At 42.1% G+C, this 23,889-nt stretch overlaps 1 protein-coding gene across 5 annotated transcripts in view; it reads right to left on the reverse strand.

The window, feature by feature from the left end:
• The window catches only part of HS3ST5 (heparan sulfate-glucosamine 3-sulfotransferase 5), a 295,067-nt gene that overhangs the window by 265,481 nt on the left and 5,697 nt on the right, over nt 1-23,889 (reverse strand). The window contains exon 2 of one of the 5 annotated variants that reach the window (XM_056566362.1): nt 9,424-9,454. The exons of the other annotated variants lie outside the window; for them this stretch is intronic. The gene's annotated coding sequence lies outside the window, so the exon portion shown is untranslated. The remainder of the gene's footprint in view (nt 1-9,423; nt 9,455-23,889) is intronic. 5 annotated transcript variants of the gene reach the window in all.

Below are 23,889 nucleotides of genomic sequence, written 5' to 3' on the forward strand. Positions count from 1 at the left end.
AAAATAAAAACCAAGTAGAAACTTAGCCTGAGTTAACATATTGTTCTTGTCCAAACAGCAACACATTAGTGACAATGAAAATACAGTCCAATCTGCAGGCATCATGTTATAGATCAGGAGGAGCTGAGGAGATAAATATATAGTTATGTGAGAAAAGCTCCAGGATAACCTGTCATTTATTCATTGAAATCTCTGCTCATTTTACGCTAAGTAGTCAAGTGGGCGGTCAGTGACTGACAGCTATCTTTATACAAGTGTGCATGTAGAGAGAGCTGTCAATCTCACTAAGTAGGACCAATAACATGAGAGACAGATTAGACAGGTTCCCTTTAAAGGACTACTCCACTGGAAAAAAAAAATTTTTTAAATCAACTGGTGCCAGAAAGTTAAACAGATTTGCAAATTGTTTCTATTTAAAAATCTTAACCCTTCCAGTACTTATCAGCTGCTGTATTCTCCACAGGAAGTTTGTTTCTTTTTTTAATTTCCTCTCTTTCTGACCAAGGTGCTCTCTGCTGTCTCCTCTGTCCATTTTAGGAACTGTCCAGAGCAGGAGCAAATGCCCATAGCAAACCTCTCCTGCTCTCCTGCTCTGGACAGTTCCTAAAATGGACAGAGGTGTCAGCAGAGAGCACTGTGGTCAGATAGAAAAGAATTTAAAAAATAACTTCCTCTGGAGCATACAGCAGCTGATAAGTTCTGGAACGATTAAGATTTTTTAATAGAAGTAATTTACAAATCTATTTAACTTTCTGGCACCAGTTGATTTAAAAAAAATGTTTTCCAGCGGAGTACCCCAAACAGCACACCATCTACTTGACTTATTTACAATAAAGAGGAAGGCACAGAACAACTTGTGCAATAACAGGACAGAGTTTGAATAGTGTTTATTACTGATGGTTTTACTTTGACTAAAAGTGACATTTTCTCTATGAGTTTCCTTCTTACCTTTACTCTACATCATATAGATTTGATGTAAATAGCACAAAATACAAACACCTTTCTCTATCAAAATTTTTGCCCCATATCTTCGAGTTTTACTTACGGCTTGTAGCTGGTGTTGGCTTATCTAAACAGAAATGAATGCAGAGCCTGCATAGAGTAAAATTTAGCTAAAATATGATCTCCTTTCATTTGCATAAAGAAGCACTTTTTTTTTTTTTACACCCATATCAGGCACAATCGCTCTAACTAGTCATACAGCCCCATTTTTATTTTTTATTAATTTTTTTTTTATTCCAGGTGTGGCTGTGAAGCCAGACCAGACAGAAATCACATGGTATTTGTCTTCCAGGAGGGTGGGGGCTAATCTCAGTGAGGGCTTTGCACAAAGACAAGGTTGATCTGATAATGACGTCTTTCTCTCACTCCCTGCATGTAAGTGAAACTGAAAGAAGGAAACTCCTCTATATAGCTAATGAATGATATTTAGACAAAAAAATTGTTGTTGAGAGGGAAAGGATGGGCTATGGTTTTTGTTCCCCGATGTACCCCTTTAACTCACAAGGCCCCTCCCATCCCCACCCAGATCTCTATACTGCTGCTGCAGCTACCTCTATGGGATCAGGATATCTAGTAGTTATACACCTCTCCTGTGGTTATGTTCACACATTGCAGGTTTTTTTTTCTGCATTTTTTCTCTATTTGCCGTAATATTCCCAACATCAAAGTGCAATGGTGATATTTTACTGCAGTTGTGCAAACTACGATAAAAACGTGTAATTTTTACAATTTTGGAATCGCAGCAAAAACAGCCAAAATGCAATAAAAATATGTGCAAAAATGCAATAATAATTCAACAAGCAAACACAGCCTAAAAACTTCAAATCTTCATAAACATCTAAATTGTGAATATAGGTCAGATCACGTTCACTTCATGGCAATATTTCTCAACAAAACACACTTAGTGGAGGAGATTTATGCAAACCTGTCCAAAGAAAAGTTGCTGAGTTGCCCATAGCAACCAATCAAATTGCTTCTTTCATTTTTAACAAGGCATCTGCAAAATGAAAGAAGCGATCTGATTGGTTGCTATGATCAACTCAGCAACTTTTCCTCTGGACAGTTTCTGATAAATCTCCCCCATTTTGAACAAAAAAGGTATGGAAACTGCACATGGTGTCAGCTGCCCCCAACCCACTTTTGACTCTAATAAGTTCCCCTGGATGACCTCCAGAACCAGAAAGCACCTTGAAATGAACTCAACAATTTTTTATTTTTTTATACCAAGTTGTGTACAAGATGTCTATTCTCCTCCCTCTTGGTACAAAGCCTCTTATAATAAACATGTCCTTGAATGTATCACAGAGAAGTAGATTATAATTACAGTGATCCCTCAACATACGATGGTAATCTGTTCCAAATGGACCATCGATTGTTGAAACCATCGTATGTTGAGGGATCCGTGCAATGTAAAGTATAGGACAGTGGTCTCCAACCTGCGGACCCCAGATATTGCAAAGCTACAACACCCAGCTTGCCCGGACAGCCAACGGCTGTCCGGGCATGCTGGGAGTTGTAGTTTTGCAACATATGGAGGTCTGCAGGTTGAAGACCACTGGTACTGGAGGTTATACTCACGTGTCCCCGCCACTCCGGATCGTCACCGCTCGTCACCATTGCCCTGGATGTCGCCCTCCATCGCTGTTGCCGCGTCCCTGGGGTGTCCCCGACGCTCTGGCAAAGCCTCTGCTTCCCCGGCATCCTCGCTCTCCGTCACCGCCATCACATCGCTACGCACGCCGCTCCTATTGGATGACAGGATGGCGTGCGCAGCGACGTGATGACGATGATGGAGAACACCGACGATGCAGGGGATCCCGAAGAGGACGCACCGGAACCCCGAGGACAGGTGAGTGATCGTCAGCGGACCACACGGGGCACTGTAAACGGCTATCCGGCAGCAGCTGAAGCAGTCTGCGCTGCCTGATAGCCGTTTATGCCATGGCCCCGACATACAAAAGCATTGTATGTTGATGCTGCCTTCAACATACGATGGCCTCTGAGAGGCCATCGTATGTTGAAATGATCGTATGTCGGGGCCATCGTAGGTCGGGGGGTCACTGTAGCTACAGGAGAAAATGGGAACACGAGCACTTGCTTATCTAAGTGGTGCCCCCTACATACTTCATTGCAGATATGGGACTAGTTTTTCCTTTCCTTCAGGGGCGAAACATCATTATAACATTACTCATGGGACTCCTAATCCTGTGCTTAATTCCAGTTGACTGATAGAACACACAAGTAAGCAATGGATGTCCCCTGTTGTCAATTAGAAGTGGTGTCACCACAGTCAAGCTTTATAGAGAGGCTTCTCTTCCGCTAATATAATATTAGACAGTTGAATGAGTGTACCTAGGAGTTCCTTCCAAAGCATTAGCTAAGGTTTAGGGTTACAAATAATGAGCGGTGTGCACCAAACCTGTATTGTGACTAATGCTTTCTATACGCTTTCACAGCATTTCATTTAATTAGTTCTAGAACAAGTATTCTGCTTTAACCATGCACCCGGGAATGCTGCTTTTATTTATTCCTCATGGTTTCCCAGCCATCAGACCTGAAAAAGAACTTGTGCAGTCTTTACTTGTGCAGTTAGATTGTTACAAATAGTTTTCTGTTCCGAACCACTACGCTGTATCACTAATAGGAAACCAGTACATTACAAATTACACCGCTGATAAATGGGCTTCTAGCGCAGGACTTGTGCTGCTGATGAAGTAAATGCAGTTTCCTTGGTTATTTAAAGTTTATTACTAGCTTAAAGTGGACCTCCAGCCACAAATTGTATTTCATATTCAATAGTAGAGTGAGGCAAAACAGCCACTTACCGCAGCTCCTTTCCCCTGCTGATCACATGACTCCGGTCCTGGAGTGTCTCATAGGATAATATAGAAAGTTACTTTCGCTTTCGCTTCACACACAAGCACATATGTAAAATGGCCAGTCACATTGCAGCTCATCAGGACCAGAACCAGGTGTTAAGCAGGGAAAAGGAGTTGCATGGTATCCGAGTGGAATTCTGTTTTGAAATTCTTCTGGAAAATTCTGATGCAGCAGAATCTCATTGCTGACAATGGGATTCCGTTACACAGTGCACACTAAGGAATTTTAGCAACAGATATTCTGCCGCCAAAAGAATGGACATGTCCATTCTTTAGGTGTAATCTGCTCCGCATACATTGCCATCTGTGAGGACAGCAATGTCCTAGCGTCGAACGATTCAGTCAGTGATGGTCACACTTGGAAGCTCTGGATGGAAAACTTCTAAGTAAGTGTGAGTGTAAGTGTGCAAGTGTGAACCAGGCCTAAGAGGGAGAATAGGACAGTTGTTTAACCCCTTAAGGACTCATTTTTTCCTCATCACCTTCTAAAAATCATAACGCTTTAAATTTTGCACATAAAATTCCATTATATGGCTTATTTTTTGCGCCACCAATTCTACTTTGCAGTGACATTAGTCATTTTACCCCAAAATCCACGGCGGAATGTAAACAAAAGTCATTGTGCGACAAAATTGAAGAAAAAAATTCATTTTGTAAGTTTTGGGGGATTCCGTTTCTACACAGTGCATTTTCGGTAAAAAAAAACCACCTTATCTTTATTCTGTAGGTCCATACGGTTAAAATGATACCCTACTTATATAGGTTGGATATTGTCGTACTTCGTAATAAAATCATAACTACATGCAGGAAAATGTATACGTTAAACATTCTCATCTTCTAACCCCTATAACTTTTTTATTTTTCCGCGTACGGGCCGGTATGAGGGCAAATTTTTTGTGCCGTGTTCTGAAGTTTTTATCGGTACCATTTTTGTATTGATCTGACTTTTTGATCGCTTTTTATAAATTTTTTCATGATATAAAAAGTGACCAAATATACGCTATGTTGGACTTTGGAATATTTTTTGCGCATACGCCATTGACTGTGCGGTTTAATTAATGATATATTTTTATAGTTAGAGTTAATTTCCCCATGCTAATGTCTCTTTTACAATAAAAAACAAACAAAAGCTTTCTGGTTATTGCGCAATACATTGTGCATAATGATCCTTAAGGTAAGGTCACACGTAGTGCTTCCACAGAAAATTTGTCAAAGGGTGTGACATTACCCTTATTAAATAATATTGGTGGCTAAAATGTTACTTAAGGGTACGTTCACACGTACAGGATCCTGTGCAGGATTTGTAACTGCAGATTAGAAGCTGTGCTCAGTTATTTCGTTTACATTGAAATCTGCAGCAGAAAATCCTGAGCATCAAATCTGCATACGTGTGAACGTACCCTAAGGGTGTGTTCACACGCTATTGCTAGCAGCGGGTTTCCCGCTGCGAGTTACGCTACCACTAATTTAAATGGGTCCACAGACAGCACGCAATAGTGTCAGATTTGCGGACTGTCCGCTCACCCTTTCAAATGAATGGTAGCGTAACTCGCAGCTGGAAACCGCTTCTAGTTACTAGCGTGTGAACGCACCCTTAAGGGGTATTCCAGGAAAAAAAATGTTTTTAATATCAACTGGCTCCGGAAAGTTAAACAGATTTGTAAATTACTTCTATTAGAAAATCAATCAGAGACAAGCAGAGGAGTCAGCAGAGAGCACTGTTGTCAGACGGAAAAGAACATATATCTGTATAACTAAGATGGTGTCCACTAGGTCTGCACGATATGGGGAAAATGTGCGATAGTGATTTAGGGCCTAAATATTGCGATTGCGATATGCGATGCGATATAATAAAAAAAATGGTGAAATCCCCCCATTTCATGTCCAATCGCCTCCATTTCACATCTACCTACCCATTTTATACCCACTGCCTATTTCACATCTCCCCCTTGACACATTCTCCTCCCCATCACATTCTCCTCCCCATCACATTCTCCTCCCTTGTCACATTCTCCTCCCCCTTGTCACATTCTCCCCCCTTGTCACATTCTCCCCCCTTGTCACATCCCCCACCTTGTCACATTCCCCCCCACCTTGTCACATTCCCCCCCTTGTCACATTCCCCCCCTTGTCACATTCCCCCACTTGTCACATTCCCCGCACTTGTCACATTCCCCCCCACTGTCACATTCCCCCCACTGTCACATTCCCCCACCTTGTCACATTCCCCCCCTTGTCACATTCCCCCCACTTGTCACATTCCCCGCACTTTTCACATTCCCCCCACTGTCACATTCCCCCCACTGTCACATTCCCCCTCCTCTTGTCACATTCTCCCCCTTGCCTTGTCACATTCCCCCCCTTGTCACATTCTCCCCCCCTTGTCACATTCTCCCCCCCTTGTCACATTCCCCCCACCTTGTCACATTCCCCCTCCCCTTGTCACATTCTCCCCTTGTCACATTCCCCCCTTGTCACATCCCCCCCCTTGTCACATTCCCCCTCCCCTTGTCACATTCCCCCCTCCCCTTGTCACATTCCTCCCCTTATCACATTTCCGCCCTCCCCTCCTGTCACATCCCTCCCTGTCACATTCCCCCCCTTGTCACATTCCCCCCCTTCTGTCACATTCCTCCCCCTTCTGTCACATCCCCCCCTTCTGTCACATCCCCCTTCTGTCACATTCCCCCCCTTGTCACATCCCCCCCCCCTTGTCACATCCTCCCTTCTGTCACATTACCCCCCCCCTTGTCTTGTCACATTCCCCCCTCCCTTCTGTCACATTCCCCTCCCCCCCTCGTGTCACATTCTTGTACTGCAGAAATACACTGGGTTTCCCGGACGGATTTCAAATCTTCCGCGGGACCCAGGAAACCTAGTGTATTGCTGCAGTACAAGACCTTTCCCCATCAGCCAATCACTGGCTTGACACGTGACACCACTGCGGCCAGTGGTTGGCTGAAAAGGGAAAGGTCCTACTGTACTAAGAGAGGACACCACGGAGCGCACAGAGACGAATCTGCAGGGACTGGGACTAGGTGAGCAGAAGTTTTTTTTTATTTTTCTCCCTGCGCCCTTAGCTCAGTGTTTTTCTAGCAGGGTGCCTTCAGCTGTTGTGAAACTACTACTCCCAGCATGCTCGAACAGCCTTTGCCGGTCCGGGCATGCTAAGAGTTGCAGTTTTGCAACAACTGAAGGCCCCCTGGTTGGGAAACACTGACTTTTAGTATTTAAATTAGTTTTTTACCTGCTCTGGCTGACCCCCGCCACGGGAGCCAGCCCGAGCAGATAATCGCATGTTTTCCCGGGGAGCCATATCGCCATATCGCAAAAATCGCGATTTGATTGCTTTTGCGATATATTGTGCAGCCCTAGTGTCCACTAATCATCACTATGTGTTCTTTAAAACAGGATCGGCCATATATAAATAGGTACCGTATATACTCGAGTATAGGCCGAGTTTTTCAGCACGATTTTTCGTGCTGAAAACACCCCCCTCGGCTTATACTCGAGTGAACTCCCCCACCCGCAGTGGTCTTCAACCTGCGGACCTCCAGAGGTTTCAAAACTACAACTCCCAGCAAGCCCGGGCAGCCATCGGCTGTCCGGGCTTGCTGGGAGTTGTAGTTTTGAAACCTCCGGAGGTCCGCAGGTTGAAGACCACTGCGGCCTTCAACATCATCCAGCCCCCTCTCACCCCCTTTAGTTCTGAGTACTCACCTCCGCTCGGCGCTGGTCCGGTCCTGCAGGACTGTCCGGTGAGGAGGTGGTCCGGTGGGATAGTGTTCCGGGCTGCTATCTTCACCGGGGAGGCCTCTTCTAAGCGCTTCGGGCCCGGCCTCAGAATAGTCACGTTGCCGTGACAACGACGCAGAGGTGCGTTCATTGCCAACGTAATTCTGCGTCATTGTCAAGGCAACGCCTCTATTCCGGGCCGGAAGCGCGGAGAAGAGGCGCCCCCGGTGAAGATAGCAGCCCGGACCACCTCCTCACCGGACCACCTCCTCACCGGACAGCCCTGCAGGACCGGACCAGCGCCGAGCGGAGGTGAGTACTCAGAACTAAAGGGGGTGAGAGGGGGCTGGATGATGTTGAAGGCCGCAGTGGTCTTCAACCTGCGGACCTCCGGAGGTTTCAAAACTACAACTCCCAGCAAGCCCGGACAGCCGATGGCTGCCCGGGCTTGCTGGGAGTTGTAGTTTTGAAACCTCTGGAGGTCCGCAGGTTGAAGACCACTGAGGGCGAATGATGAGAAGAGGATGATGAAGGGGGGGTGTGGGGATGATGAAGGGGGGTGGGGATGATGAAGGGGGGGTGTGGGATGATAAGGGGATGATGAAGGGGGGATGTGTGGGATGATAAGGGGATGATGAAGGGGGGATGTGCGGGATGATAAGGGGATGATGAAGGGGGGATGTGTGGGATGATGACAAGGGGATGATGAAGGGGGGATGTGTGGGATGATAAGGGGATGATGAAGGGGGGATGTGTGGGATGATAAGAGGATGATGAAGGGGGGATGTGTGGGATGATGACAAGGGGATGATGATGAGGATGTTAATGACGGGTCTGGATGATGACAGGGGGGGATGAGGTATTTCCCACCCTAGGCTTATACTCGAGTCAATAACTTTTCCTGGGATTTTGGGTTGAAATTAGGGGTCTCGGCTTATACTCGGGTCGGCTTATACTCGAGTATATACGGTATCTGTTTGGACAATCCCTGACAAAAGCAGTTCCCTACCTTATTTAGACTGGGTATAGAATAAGACAAAAGGCCATGGCTAGCCACGACTCAAACATGACTTTTGGATGTGACACTTTACCTCTATCATAATGGCTAATAGTAAGGGTAAATTCATACAGGTTGGGTTTACTGTACAAACCGGAAAATAATCTGCATAGCAATCCACAAGCATTTTTTGTACTTTGATGCATGTTTAGTGCATGCTAACTGCTGCGAGTTTTCCTCCAAATTATGCAAAAAAAAGAAAATAAAAATAATGATTTCAAAATCCAAAGTTGCAAATTTTTCTACAGATCCCTGAGTTATTTGCTGCAAAATCTGCACCAAACATTTTTTTTTACATATTTGTATGTGTTACTGTCATTACAAACAATAAGAAGTCTATGCAGAAAAATGCAGGGATCTCTCCGCTGGCCGGGGAGCAGAGGGGAATGACACCTTCTTCTCTAGCTAATAACTCACGATCACAGCAGGTGTTAGGAGGTGGATTTTGACTTGGAATGTGGAATATCTGCAAAAAATCTGTGATCAATCTACAACAGAAATTGACATGTAGAACATTTCTGCAGTAGTTGTCTGGTCCTGTAACCTGCTGTGGGGTTTACCTGTCCAAATTCTTCTTCTACACATGGCCTCAGCTTAAGACAAAAGAGTGACGGCTCCTACAATGCTCAAGTACTGTGAAGAAAACAGTCCCAGAGGGAAATGGTGGTACATACAGTATGTCTATGCTTATCTACTTGCGTTTTAAAATGAAATAACATTAAAATACAGTAAATATGGCTTCAGGTTTACCTTTTCCTTTTGTGCCGTGATCTACAGGAGCCTATGGAGACAGGATGCAGCTGAGTAAATATACAAGAATATTATTTGGATTTTGTCCTATTTTATTTCAATGTGACTGTATGAACTTCTAATTTATGTCAAAGACACGGTTGGCAGGATTTAATAAACCTGTCTAATTCTTAGACAGAACAGATTGAGGCCATGTTCATATGTTCACTGACATAAAATTGTCAGTTTCTTTAGCTCAAAAAATTGTGTTTTTATGGTTAAAAAGAACTCTGGTAAAATTCATCAGATTTTGTTATAATAATGTGTTCCATTGTTGTTAATGGAAAATTGTCCGTTGCACGCAGCACCCCATTTAAAATCAGTCCCCGAAGCTTGTTCTCTCCGGGTCTGATTACCGGCGACCACGGGGCAGGTAGCGTGTGACGTCACGCCTCTGCCCCTGTGTGACGTCACGCTCCACCCCTCATTGCAAGCCTATGGGAGGGGGCATGACAGCTGTCACGCCCCCTCCCATAGGCTTGCATTGAGGGGCGGAGCGTGATGTCACACGGGGGCGGAGGCGTGATGTCACACGCTGCCTGCCCAGTGGTCGCCGGTAATCAGACCTGGAGAGAACATGCTCCGGGGACTGATTTTAACTGGGGTGCTGCGTGCAAGATCACGGAGGGTCCCCAGTGGCGGGCCCCCCACGATCAGGCATCTTATCCCCTATCCTTTGGATAGGGGATAAGATGTCTAATCGCCGGCGTACCCCTTTAAGGGAAAGGTAATGTGCCAAAATGTTGCTGTATGGTGTAGATTTTAGGCCATGTCCCATTTCCACCTATATCACAGCCCTTTTCGAGCAAGGAACGTTTTCCTGTTGTTTTTGATGAAATGCAACAGAACAAATGGGTCTCAGTTGATGTAAAAAGTGAAAAAAAAACATAGTAAATTTGGGCCATAGAAAAGATGGTTGTAAATGCAATAAAAAAAAGCAAAAAGGAGACAGCAAACTCCCAAAGCTTTTTTTATTTTTAATGACACTTTTATGACACCTAAAAGACATTTCTGGGGACATTTTTATCGATGGCCTTTTCATCGATTGGCCATCAATGTCTGATTAGTTGGAATTTAACACTTGGCCCCCAGTCACGACACCTACAACGCAATCCACTGTAAAGGAGTTGAAAGCAGTCAGCTCCATATATTGTGAAAAATAAAAGCTAAGCTGTTGTAATCCATCATGGCCAATTAACAATACTTTGTTTCTCTATTTACTGTATTGTTAGTGCTGCGTTTATGGTGGATAGGTGTTCAACAGAATTCTAGGTGTCAGACCCCAAATGAGCAGACATTGATGGCCTACCCTGTACATATGAAAATGTCCCAGAAAATTACTATAAACTGTAATTTATGTATGACATAAAAAAGTTTTATCAACCCCGACCCACCCCCACCAAGCATATGCCAAAGCCATCTTCATTAAATAGGCAAACATTACATAGATCAAACATACAAGCAAATGTCTGTAAAATGCTTCTTTCTCCTCTTATTAAAGGGGTACTATGCCCCTAGGTATCTTATCCAAGACAAGCCAATTCAAGTCTATGGGGGGGGGGGGGTAGGAGTGAGCCCTTCCCCTCCCCCCCACCAGTTCTGGGAGAACTGCAAATTAGAGATGAAGCCTACAAAGCAGAAATCTGCTAAAAATACCATATACATGTTACATAATGGCTAAAAAAAGTGCTGCCCTCATGTACACACAAGACAGCTTTGACAGGAAATGCTTTAAATTTTGCCAGCTTATACCCTGACTGTGCACCACAAATATAGTAATAATTCAGCCTGGAAGAGAAGTCACATTAAATTGGATAGCTCATGGAAATGTTAGAAATGTTATTGTCTGTCTGTTTGAAACCTTGGGAAGCCTATAGAACAAACCATTTATAAATATAGCCGATGTGCGGGAGATTTCTTTAATTTTTCTTTATTTGGAAGCTACAAGTCCAGAGGGAAATGGAATTAGTAAGAGGGTAAAGTATTTCAATCCCCAGTAATATTCCGCATCTCTAAGGCTTTTACTAATATACAGCTAAATAAAGACATAAATAGGTTGCATCACCTCTGACAAGACTTTTTAAGCAAAGATGCCAATATATTTAGAAATGTTTCGCAGGTTGAGTAGCTGTGTCATCATCCTCCATTATCCTATACTTACAGTACGGCAATAATGTATCACATTAGATGATGACATAGATGACAATTAGTAATGTGCTTTGTAGTATATTAAGGGAGCCCTTGGAAGTAAAACCTAACACGGATACTATAACTGTACATATAAATGGGATTCTTATGCAACTGTTGTACAATATTTGCTTCATCAAAGTAATTGAACAGAGTCTACTTTACCATACCAGAAGAGTTTGATCTTGTACGGATTCTACTAGTGAAATAGATGGTGGTTATATATTTTTTTAAAGCTAATTATTGTAGTGGAGAGAGCCGACGTGAGGCTTCAGCTCTGAACTCAGGTCTATAATTCCACCCTTAATAACATGTTTTTGACATTAGTGTCCATAGCAATGATAATAGCCTAGTGACTGCAGCAGAGGAAATCTGAACAATACTGGATTTCATGCCGGACATCTTCACTCTGCTATCTCAATAATTCCGAACTATGTGCATTGTTCCATTATATGTTAATCTGTTTACTATCTGTGCACAGTGCATGCCTGTTCATTGTGTTTTCCTTTGCATGTAAGCTTCCGCTTTGATCCTTTGCATGTTTTAAATATCATATTGTTGCTAGATTGACCCCAGATTATGCATAGGTTTTGAACTGGCAAATTAGATTGTAAACCACACCAGGGACATTGCCATGGCTGAAGTATATAAGACAGGTAATAACATTCTGCATTTACCATCTTTTCCGCTGATCTACTTATTCATGTTTAAGCACTGCAAGTTACCTTGTTCAAAACAACAATTTAGGCAAATTATGTCCTTTATTAATATAAAAAGTGGTTGTCATGGACACTTTGCACTTGTTTTTGTGAAGAATATCTTAGTACTCTGGCAAGAGCCTTTGTCTTGTAGTCATGGAGCGTTATATATATTCATTATATGTTACACATACCAACAAAAGTGAAAGGCAAGCGCCATAAAAGGTTATTCCCATTAGGCAATTCCTTCTAAGAATAAGAAGCTGCTCTTTGATGTGGCTCTACGCCATGGCATATAAAGGCTTGGAGCAAAGAGTCTCCTTCTATGAGGTCCATATGTCCAAATAGCATACATGTTTTTTCCTAATAAATGTCTGCCAAGGGGAGGAAATTGGAGGAGAAGATGGAGTGTGAGACTGGAATTTGTTGGTTGTCTGTATGCCTTGTATTGTTGACCATATTGTCCAACGCTTGAAGTGACTATGCCTAAATTTGACATGATCTACAGTAAATTACAAACTTAGAGTCACTAAAGGGGTTTTCTGGGCAAAATTTGATGACCTATTCTCAGGTACCACAACTTTGATAAACAGATAAACAGTTAAGAAGCCCCAACTGTCTGACATTGTTGACAAAACGTGAGGACACATAGACAATAAATCTTTACTGGCTGGCTAACTTTTTAATGCTAGAGGGCACTATAAAGTTAATTATGCATACACATAGCAATATCACACCTAAGCAAAGCAAAGGCTCCTTGGGTCACTGCAGGGCAGACAAATCATTACAGTGTATCAAGTTAACTTAAAGGAGAAATCCCCTATCCACAGCGGTCCAAGTGCTGGGACCCCCTGCGATCACCGGAACGGCACCCGGTGTTCAGTGAGGAGTGCGTGCTGTAGCTGGCACGTGCTCCATTCATTCCTATTCCACCCCCCACCCCCCCGCGATCAGCTACTTGTCCCCTATCCTGTGGATAGGGAATACGTATTTTTTCAAATTTTTTTTGCAGAGTTCCCCTTTAATGGACAACCAAAGTTTTTAGTAATGAAAGTTTCCTGGCTCTAGTTAGTAAAGGGATATTCCAAGTATAGAACTTTCCCAAACCTTATCAGCACAACTAGTCTTAATAGGGCATAACATGGCATAAAAGAGATTTGGTATACATTAAAATTGAAATATTATAAATATATAAACATATATCTTTTACAGAAAGAATATTTTTCTATTTTTTTTTTTACTCCGCAGAGCATATGGGAGTAAGAGGAACCAGTATACAGTAGTGGTCTGGACTTAGTGCCCCAGTGTTGGCTTGGAACAATGACTCTTCATAACTCAGCATGACAGATTATTATGACCTTCTATGAAAGTCACTCATTTTATGTATTTGTCCAGGTGACAGACTGAAAAACATATTGCACTGTGTTTTTCATTAGCTCAGAAAGTCATGCTCAGATGGTTTTAAGAAGACAATTCAGTGGTGTCCACGTAAATGAGTTTGTAGTAAAATGGGAAGGAAATGTTTTTTAATAAAGTAAAGGACATGCATCTAGTAGAAATAGGCAATATCTAGAAAGCGTGTTAGAAATGTTGTAACATAAATATAGGTCAAGACACATGAGACACGTTCAAAGACAATAGTAAGAATTATACGGCAAATATTAAGACTATCTGATTAGTTGTTACAAGGGCTGATCTATCATTTTTGATATGTATCAGTTTTGATACATCTCTTGTGGTATATAAATCATTATAAACTTCTCAAACAAAACCTAGATTTTATTTGATAAACTTCACTAGAAAAATGAGATCTGTGCAGGTAATGCAGTGATTGGTTACTATTGGCAACAAGCCCAACATTCGCTAGGGTTTGTCACATTTCAGACCCTTGCTGTCAGTCTGGCCACATCTATATTTACATAATTTCTCGTATTAACACTTGAACAAGCTATTATTGGAGTACTGAAGAATTCTGTCCTAGGTACCTAACTAACTGGTTCTAGATTCCTCTTAAAAACACAATACAAACACTATAGCCACCTCTTTTATAAGTACACTGACTTAGGGAGCACAAGTACTATGACTGGTACCCCAACAACATCAACAATGGCTGATAGCGTCATGAAAACATCTGGGTTGGCTCTAATATGAGGACATTGTTGTAGACTTTCACTGGGACACTGAAGCCGAAGGAAGATTTTGGAGAATAGGACAAGTAGACAATATAGCTGGCACTGGTTTACAAACATTGCGCGAGGGAAGACTGTAGCATCTTTACTGCAGCCTAGTATACTATATACTTATCCTATTTTCCTTTTTTCTAAAGTTGTGTGTCATGCTTCAAACCAAGCTCATAAATTAGTTGGGATAATGGATGGAACAGAACAGCAAAGAGTTCTAGTTAAAGCTTAGAATATAGCTGATGCACAGACAGCCAGTTAGTCATTAATAGATTATTTCAGATTTTGCACACCGCACGCATCACTTTAGGCATTAAATCTTTATATCTGAACTTGGCATTTTCTATACATGCTATAAATGTATCCAGAGAGGAATAAAGAATCAGATTAATTCCCAATACCCAGTTCACTGCCCCAGATGACTTCATTCCAATGCAAAGAATCTCAATCCCCTCTAGCTCTATGGCCTAGATTCATCAAAGAGATAAATATTTAAACTAAGCTATATTGTATCTTACTTTCTAAAACAGGCTTTTTATTTTTATTCTTTTACCACTTACAGAAACAGCAGCACACCTAACCAATGAATACAAAATTACACAGTGAACCTACGCTTCTACATATAAATGTATTATTTTACTAAATTGTTTTACGTAAAAAGAATACATATGCAATGCAACACTGATACATTAGGACTAAATCTTTCTCCAGAAACACAGCGTATCATGTCGAAAAGGTATCAGTGTTACAGAAAGTAATCAGGAAGAGTCTATTATTTTTTATCTAGTGCAGGTTAGATGTAAAAGGCGTAAATATTTTAACCCTTACATAAAAGACATATGACACAACGCATTTATAGGGAATGCACATTTTTGGCACTTGTTTATGTATGTCACATACATATGATGAACAAACAAGGGAAAGTGCTCTTGGTGTGATAACGTAGCGATTAAAGTATAGTATGTAAAGCAAATATGCTCACGAGAGAGAGTTGTACTGCAACCAAGTACAACTATGATGCAAACATGAAATGAACCCTTGACGGGCGAAGCTCGGCAGCCGCTCCTGGCACCACAAGTGAAGCACTCAAGACGGATCCCTCCCAGGAACAGCACAGGATAGAGCCGGCGCACACAACACCAGATGAAAATTTTTTATTTCCCGGCATGCAACGCGTTTCGCTTGATAACCAACTTCATCAGGCATCAAATGAAGCTGGTTATGCCTGATGAAGCTGGTTATCCAGCGAAACGCGTTGCATGCCGGGAAATAAACATTTTTCCCCTGGAGTTGTGTGCGCCGGCTCTATCATGTGCTGTTCCTTGGAGGGATCCGTCTTGAGTGACATACATATGTTGTAGTGCTTTGAATATATCAACAATGTGCACTCTCTATTGACCTGATATAATGAGCAGTATGGGCTAGTGGACCAGTCAATTTCAGTTTGAAGAAGGTGGTGCCGGCATCAATACAGGCCCAAGAAGAACCTGATACTTTCCTGGCGAGGAGCCATCATTGGGCTGGAAGCTATGAGAAATAACTGTGTTCATGAGTAGCAGCAATGCGTGGGTCAGTTGTAGTCAACAGAGTTCTAGATCTGCAGAGGTGTTGGAGTGGTACAGCACAACATGGCCCAAGTATCTTCACAGAAGGGCGGTCAATGAGCTGACTGAAAAAATGATCAGTCTGCGTAGACTGTGTATAAGCTTCCACTATGGTCAGAAGCAAAGTTCTGAGTCTGTGTGGACTGTGTGGTACCTTTAGTCCTAGGAGACTCAATGACTCAATTTTGGAGGGCCAATCTAATGTGTGAAGGGGGGGGGGGGCAGACTGCTGCTCTAAATGCCCCCAAATAATTGACAGTTAAAAAAAAAATAATCATGCGCACACCTGAAATGCAGGCAAAATTTAAAGGCTATGTTTATTTTTATTTATTTTACTGCTATGTAGAGTCCCCCTGTATACCTACTTGGAAACACCACCATTGTTGCATACATTCAATCTAGCTCCTAAATGGAAACCCCATCAGCACCCCTTATATAGACTCTGTTTACTATAGTAGAGAGAAAGGCTTCTGTTAACAGCCTCATTAATTTTATAAGCATTTTTCTAATGGCAAGTACCATAAGTTGGCATCAGTCAGACTCTGTTCCATCAGGCAAAGTATTTTTGGCAGACAGAATAGAGTAGATTTCCTTTTCGAGTTGTTAAAAACTGGACCATGATACTAGCCTGAACACTGCAAATGGAAACAGCAATCTGATTAATTTCAATGAACACTGACACTTTGGTCTTCACTAGTTTTATTACTGAGGTCTAAGTGGTTCCTTACATATTATACAACAAAGCTAAACCTTCTATCAAAAGACAACTACAGCACAATGCATGGGGACTGGTTGGGAGTCTTGTAAAAATATATATGACAAAGAGTAAAGATTATATCAATTGCAGGTGCCCATTCTGTTTAACTCATTAATCACCACTAAAAAGGATCTATAACTGATGGATGGAAGTCAAAAAGTGGTGTTAAGGGTATTTCCTCCAAAGTATTTATTACGATAAAGCTGTGTTCACACAGTACAGTTATGGCATAGGTTTTAATGTATCTTTTTGCTAAAGAGAGACATGAAACCATTTAGCAATAGAAATAGTTTTTTTTTTATCTAAATTAGTCCCAAATTCGGTACTGATTAAAGGGTTGTCCAAGGTCCCAACATTTTTGATATATGACAAAAAATAAAAAATAAGTCATACTCAACTACTCTGGTGTTGTTTCTGCATTAGTGCCCCCTGGGACCATGCTCCTCATACCTTGTTCCTGCTTCTGTGAAATTTCAGCAGGACCTGCCTGCTCAGCCAATCACAGACAGAGGTCAGAGGACACTGCTGCAGCCAGTGACTGGCTAAGTAGGCAGTTCCTGCTGAGGCCACTCATATCAGAAGCAGTGAAAAGCAGGTAACTGGTAGGTGCTGAAATATGAGTGGTGGGGGGCCAGGGTAGGTGAGTATCACTTATTTTATTTTTTATTTATATTATTTATTTATTTACTTACTAACTTATTTATTATATTAATCCCCCCCCCCCCCCATATCAAAACTTTTGTAAAACTAGAGAACTCCTTTAATATCATAATATATAGTGTTTCTGGACTGAAGTCATCACTAGGGGGAGATCAGGAGCTTAATGCATCTCTCATTGAACTTAACAATAACCTTATCATTTAACCATATGTATGTGAATTCCATAATCAGAAAAGGGTAGCACCGGTTACTATCAAGTTATCGTAGTACAGTAACCCCCCGACCTACGATGGCCCCGACATATGATAAAATCGACATACGATGGCCTCTCAGAGGCCATCGCATGTCGATGTCAGCATCGACATACGATGCTTTTATATGTCGGGGCCATCGCATTAACTGCTATCCGACAGCGCAAAATGCTTAAGCTGCTGTCGGATAGCAGTGTAATGTGTCCCAGCAGGTTGACTTACCTATCCCCGCTGCTCCGGGTCCACTTCGCGATCCTCCGGTGTCTTGCGCATCTTCTCCAGGGTCCGGGCCTTGTTTTCCGGCGTCGTTATTACATCACTACGCACGCCGCGCCGGCGCAGCAGCGTAATAACGTCAACGGAAAGCAAGGCCCGGACCCTACAGAAGATTGGACATAATGTCACACCAAACTCCAAAAAAAGGCTGGACAAAATTATTGGCACCCTTAACTTAATATTTGGTTGCATACCCTTTGGAAAAAATAACTGAAATCAGTCGCTTCCTATAACCATCAATAAGCTTCTTACACCTCTCAGCCGGAATGTTGGACCACTCTTCCTTTGCAAACTGCTCCAGGTCTCTCTTATTGGAAGAGCGCCTTTTCCCAACAGCAATTTTAAGATCTCTCCACAGGTGTTCAATGGGATTTATATCTGGACTCATTGCTGGCCACTTCAGAACTCTCCAGCGCTTTGTTGCCATCTATTTCTGGGTGCTTTTTGACGTATGTTTGGGGTCACTCTCCTGCTGGAAGACCCAAGATCTCGGATGCAAACCCAGCTTTCTGACACTGGGCTGTACAGTGCGACCCAAAATACGTTGGTAATCCTCAGATTTCATGATGCCTTGCACACATTCAAGGCACCCAGTGCCAGAGGCAGCAAAACCCCCAAAACATCATTGAACTTCCACCATATTTCACTGTAGGTACTGTGTTCTTATCTTTGTAGGCCTCATTCCGTTTTCGTTAAACAGTAGAATGATGTGCTTTACCAAAAAGCTCTATCTTGGTCTCATCTGTCCACAACACGTTTTCCCAGAAGGATTTTGGCTTACTCAAGTTCATTTTGGCAAAATGTAGTCTTGCTTTTTTATGTCTCTGTGTCAGCAGTGGAGTCCTCCTGGGTCTCCTGCCATAGCGTTTCATTTCATTTAAATGTCGACGGATAGTTTGCGCTGACACTGATGCTCCCTGAGCCTGCATGACAGCTTGAATATATTTGGAACTTGTTTGGGGCTGATTATCCGCCATCTGGACTATCCTGCCTTGACACCTTTCATCAATTTTTCTCTTCCGTGCACACCCACGGAGATTAGCTACAGTGCCATGGGTTGCAAACTTCTTGATAATGTTGCGTACTGTAGACAAAGACAAATCTAGATCTCTGGAGATGGACTTGTAACCTTGAGATTGTTGATATTTTCCCACAATTTTGGTTCCCAGACAGTTTTCTTCTCCTCTTTCTGTTGTCCATGCTTAGTGTGGTACACACAGACACACAATGCAAAGACTAAATGAACTTCTCTCCTTTTTATCTGCTTTCAGGTGTGATTTTGATATTGCCCACACCTGTTACTTGCCCCAGGTGAGTTTAAAGGAGCATAATTTGCATGAAACAATCTTATTTTACCACAATTTTGAAAGGGAGCCAATAATTTTGTCCAGCCCATTTTTAGAGTTTGGTGTGACATTATGTCCAATTTGCTTCCCCCCCCCTTTTTTTTGGTTTAGTTCTTATACACACAAAGGGAATAAACATGTGTATAGCAAAATATGTGTTACTGCAATCCTTTTCTGGGAGAAAAACTTCATTTTCTTGAAAAATTCAGGGGTGCCAACATTCACGGCCATGACTGTATATATTTTTATATATGGTCAAACATTTTAAGATTGTTTGCTCATCTTGTAATTCATATCCATATTGTTTTATGACTCCTCAGTAAATAAAACTATACCCCTCTTCATATAACCACGTTTCCATTTTAGCAGCAAAACTTTGCTCTTAGAAAAGTTGGCTGAAGATAGAACTTCTACTGCTTCTCATACTGAAGGTCAGTTCTAATTGTTAGGAATTGTCATAACTGCAATGATAAGTGAATTTTTTTTTTCATAAAAGTAATGACTAATGCCAGGCAAGATCAGAGGCATTTTACTCATCCAAGCACCGGGTGACAAAGTGATGTCTTCTGTGTTATGGATACAGTCAGGCGGAATGGTGACCTCCTTATAAGTAGCACAAAAGCAATTACAAATTGCAAATGAATAGATCATCCTGATAGCGGTTCAACTCTTCATTAGCTCAACATGTCACCACATACAAACATCTCGCCATTCCGTCCAAGGTAGGAGGAGAAGTCCATTGACTTAAAATGTGGACACAATAACTGTGTGAGAGGGGAACATTAATCACTATTACAGCTCTATGACAATATTCAAAGTCTTAATACTAAATAGTGAGGTGAAGAACATAAAGATATTATAAAAAATGTTTTATTTCTACTGTATAATAATATTTGGTGTGGTATACAGACCTACAGATTCTTTAGATTGCAAGATCTCTCCTTTGTTCTCTTATCAATGGACTGAAAATACCATACAAATCTCATCGCTGGCGCTCCAACCCAATCCCAAGAATGATGTCATTAAAGTGTCGCTCCTTGGGCCATTTCCATATTTCCCCTGGAAAACAAATGCTTTCAAATCAACTGGTGACAGAAAGTTAAACAGATTTGTAAATGACTTCTATATAAAAATATTATTCCTTCCAGTACTTATCAGCTGCTGAAGTTAAGTTGTTCTTTTCTGTCTGACAACAGTGCTGACACCTCTGTCTGTCTCAGGAACTGTCAGGAGTAGAAGCAAATCCCCATGGCAAAACTCTCATGCTCTCAACAGTTCCTGAGACCGGCAGAGGTGTCAGCAGAGAGCACTGTTGTCAGACATAAAAGAACAACTCAACTTCAATAGCTGATAAGTACTGGAAGGATTAAGATTTTTTTAATAGAAGTGATTTACAAATGTGTTATACTTTCTGGAGCCAGTTGATATAAAAAAATGTTTTTTTACTGGAATACCCTTTTAAAGGGGTACTCCGTTGGAAAACAAATGCTTTCAAATCAACTGGTGCAAGAAAGTTAAACAGATTAGTAAATTACTTCTATGTAAAAATCTTAACCTTTCCAGTACTTATCAGCTGCTGTATGCTCCACAGGAAGTGGTGTAGTTCTTTCTCGTCTGACCCCAGTGCTCTCTGCTGACACCACTGTCTGTTTCAGGAACTGTCCAGAACAAGGTTTGCTATGGGGATTTTTCCTACTCCGGACAGTTCCTGACATGGACAGAGATGACAGCAGGGAGCACTGTGGTCAGACTGAAAAGAACAACTCAACTTCCTCTGGAGCATACAGCAGCTGATAAGTACTGGAAAGATTAAGATTTTTAAATAGAAGTAATTTATAAATCTGTTTAACTTGATTTGAAAATATTTGTTTTCCACCGGCTGCACCTATGATGCCTCTTTGCCAATAATAGGAGTAGGATTTTTATTCTTTGTATCATTGGAGACCAGTGTCCTAATATTGTCTAATCCAGTTTTTTCCAACCAGTGTGCCTCCAGCTGTTGCAAAACTACAACTCCCAGCATGCTGGGAATTGTAGTTGTGCAACAGCTGGAGGCACACTGGTTGGAAAACTGCTCTAATCTGACTACAATGGACCAGCTTTGGGTATACTATATACATTTGCGGTGGGTAGACATATAGGCCCAGATTTATCAAAGAATGTCTATGGTAGAGCTATTTTCCCACATTTATTTGGGTGGTGGGTTTGACTAGCGCACATCTTATTTATCAAGAAGGTGCAGCAGGATGATGAATTTTGCGCAGCTCTGCTGTGGTGGGAAAAGCTCTGCCACATACACTTTTTCCAGACACTTGTGGGGGAGGGGAGTAGACACTTTCCCAGGTCCTGAATTTGGCAGGTTAGGTGTTTTTACTTACTTTCACAGAGCTGCCGGGACATTTTAACTTGCATGTTAGATGCTACAATCAAATTTGATTGCGGTGTCTAAGGGGTTAAAGCTGGCCATCACCGGGATCGGTGATATCTGGCATTAGAGATGGGTCCTGGTGGCAGATAGCTGCCAGGACCACCCAGCTATGACCAGCGCTCAGCTCCTGAGCATGTGTCATAGAAGGGGATAGGACGCTGTCACCCATAAGAGGTTAAAGGTAGAATTGCGGAAGGTAGAAGTGATTCCCACGCCTACTGGTAAGTACCTTTGCGCACAAAATAGCGACTTTTGACAAAAGTCGTAAATGATAAATAAGTGACCACTGCATGGTCAAAAAGGAAACGTTCTACGGTAGGAAAAAGAGTGAAACTGTCTATATCAAAAGTCGCATAAAAGTCGCTAAATATGCTGCTTGCGCCTGAACTGCGCCAAAACATAGACAAAAAAGATGCTCTAAAAGCAATGATAAATCTCCCCCATAGTAACTGTAACATGGTCGCTCGTAGACACATACATTCGGCAGCACATACACATTGCTGCATTTGGAACTGTAATCGGTTTCATGTCAGACTGTAGGTATATTGTATATAGACAGTTTTCCCTAACTATACTATATCTTACGCAGCATCATTTACATGCACAGTATGTAATATATATATACAATCTTTTATATTTACATAGTCTTTCCCAGACAATACTGATCTTGTAAGCAGCATGCACCACGTCACACATGCTCAAAGCCTTCTAAACAGCATATGTAGATGCGCCTGTCTCTTTGACACATAATACATGTAAACAGCCTTTTCCCACACAGTTCACATTATACAGATGGATTTATCAATGCCATAAATATCCGTTATGCCGCTAAGGGTTATAGCACCAGCAGTAGCTGAAATAACTTTCCCCAGACCTAAATCAGCCCCCGCCTACGATGAGCTTATAAAATATTTAGCGCACTGTAAAGGCCGCTTTCTTAGTTTAATGCACATCATCACTTCATTTATTTATATTTTTAGAGATAGCTGAGTCCCTAATCATATACTTTACCATCAAGATGTGAGATACATGTAACCAGAAATAAGAATTTCCTGCAAAAGGAATAGTAAGATTTACACTGCGATGTATCCAGTTGTGTGTCTTACAATACATGGTGTTCTTAAAGGGGTACTCCACTGGAAAACATTTTCTGTTATTAACTGGTGCCAGAAAGTTAAACAGATTTGCAAGTTACTTCTATTTAAAAATGTTAACCCTTCCAGTACTTATAAGCTGCTGTATGCTCCAGAGGAAGTTCTTTTCTTTTAACATTTCCTTTCTGTCTGACCACAGTGCTCTCTGCTGACACCTCTGTCCATTTTAGGAGCAAATCCCCATAGAAAACCTCTCCTGCTCTGGACAGTTGCTAAAATGGATAGAGATGTCAGCAGAGAGCTGGTCAAATAGAAAGGAAATGCAAAAAGAAAATAACTTCCTGGGGAGCATAGAGCAGCTGATAAGTACTGGAAGGATTAAAGGAGTACTCCAGGATAAGAAAACTTATCCCCTATCCTAAGGATAGGGGATGAGTTTCAGATCGCGGAGGGTCCGACCGCTGGGGCCCCCCGTGATCTCCTGTATGGGGCCCTCGGCTCTTTGCCGAAATAGCGCATTTCGACCACCGCATGATGCGGCAGCCGACACGCCCCCTCAATACATTTCTATGGCAGAGGCTGCTGATTGCAGCACTCCGGCTCTCCCATAGAGATGTATTGAGGGGGCGTGTCGGCTGCCGCGTCATGCGGTGGTCGGACACACCCCCTGGCCGCTAACTGTCTGGGCCCCGTACGGGAGATCACAGAGGGCCCCAGCGGTTGGACTTGCGATCTGAAACTTATCCCCTATCCTTAAGATAAGGGGATAAGTTTTCTTATCCTGGAGTAATACTTTAAGATTTTTGAATAGAAGTAATTTACAAATCTGTTTAACTTTCTGGCACCAGTTGATTTAAAAAAAAATAAAAAATAAGGTTTTCTAGGGGAGTACCCCTTTAAGTGAAGACGTGATTCACAAGAAGCATCATCCGTATTACATGATAGG

Source organism: Hyla sarda, chromosome 3, assembly GCF_029499605.1.
Source record: "Hyla sarda isolate aHylSar1 chromosome 3, aHylSar1.hap1, whole genome shotgun sequence".
Taxonomy (NCBI): Eukaryota; Metazoa; Chordata; class Amphibia; order Anura; family Hylidae; genus Hyla; species Hyla sarda.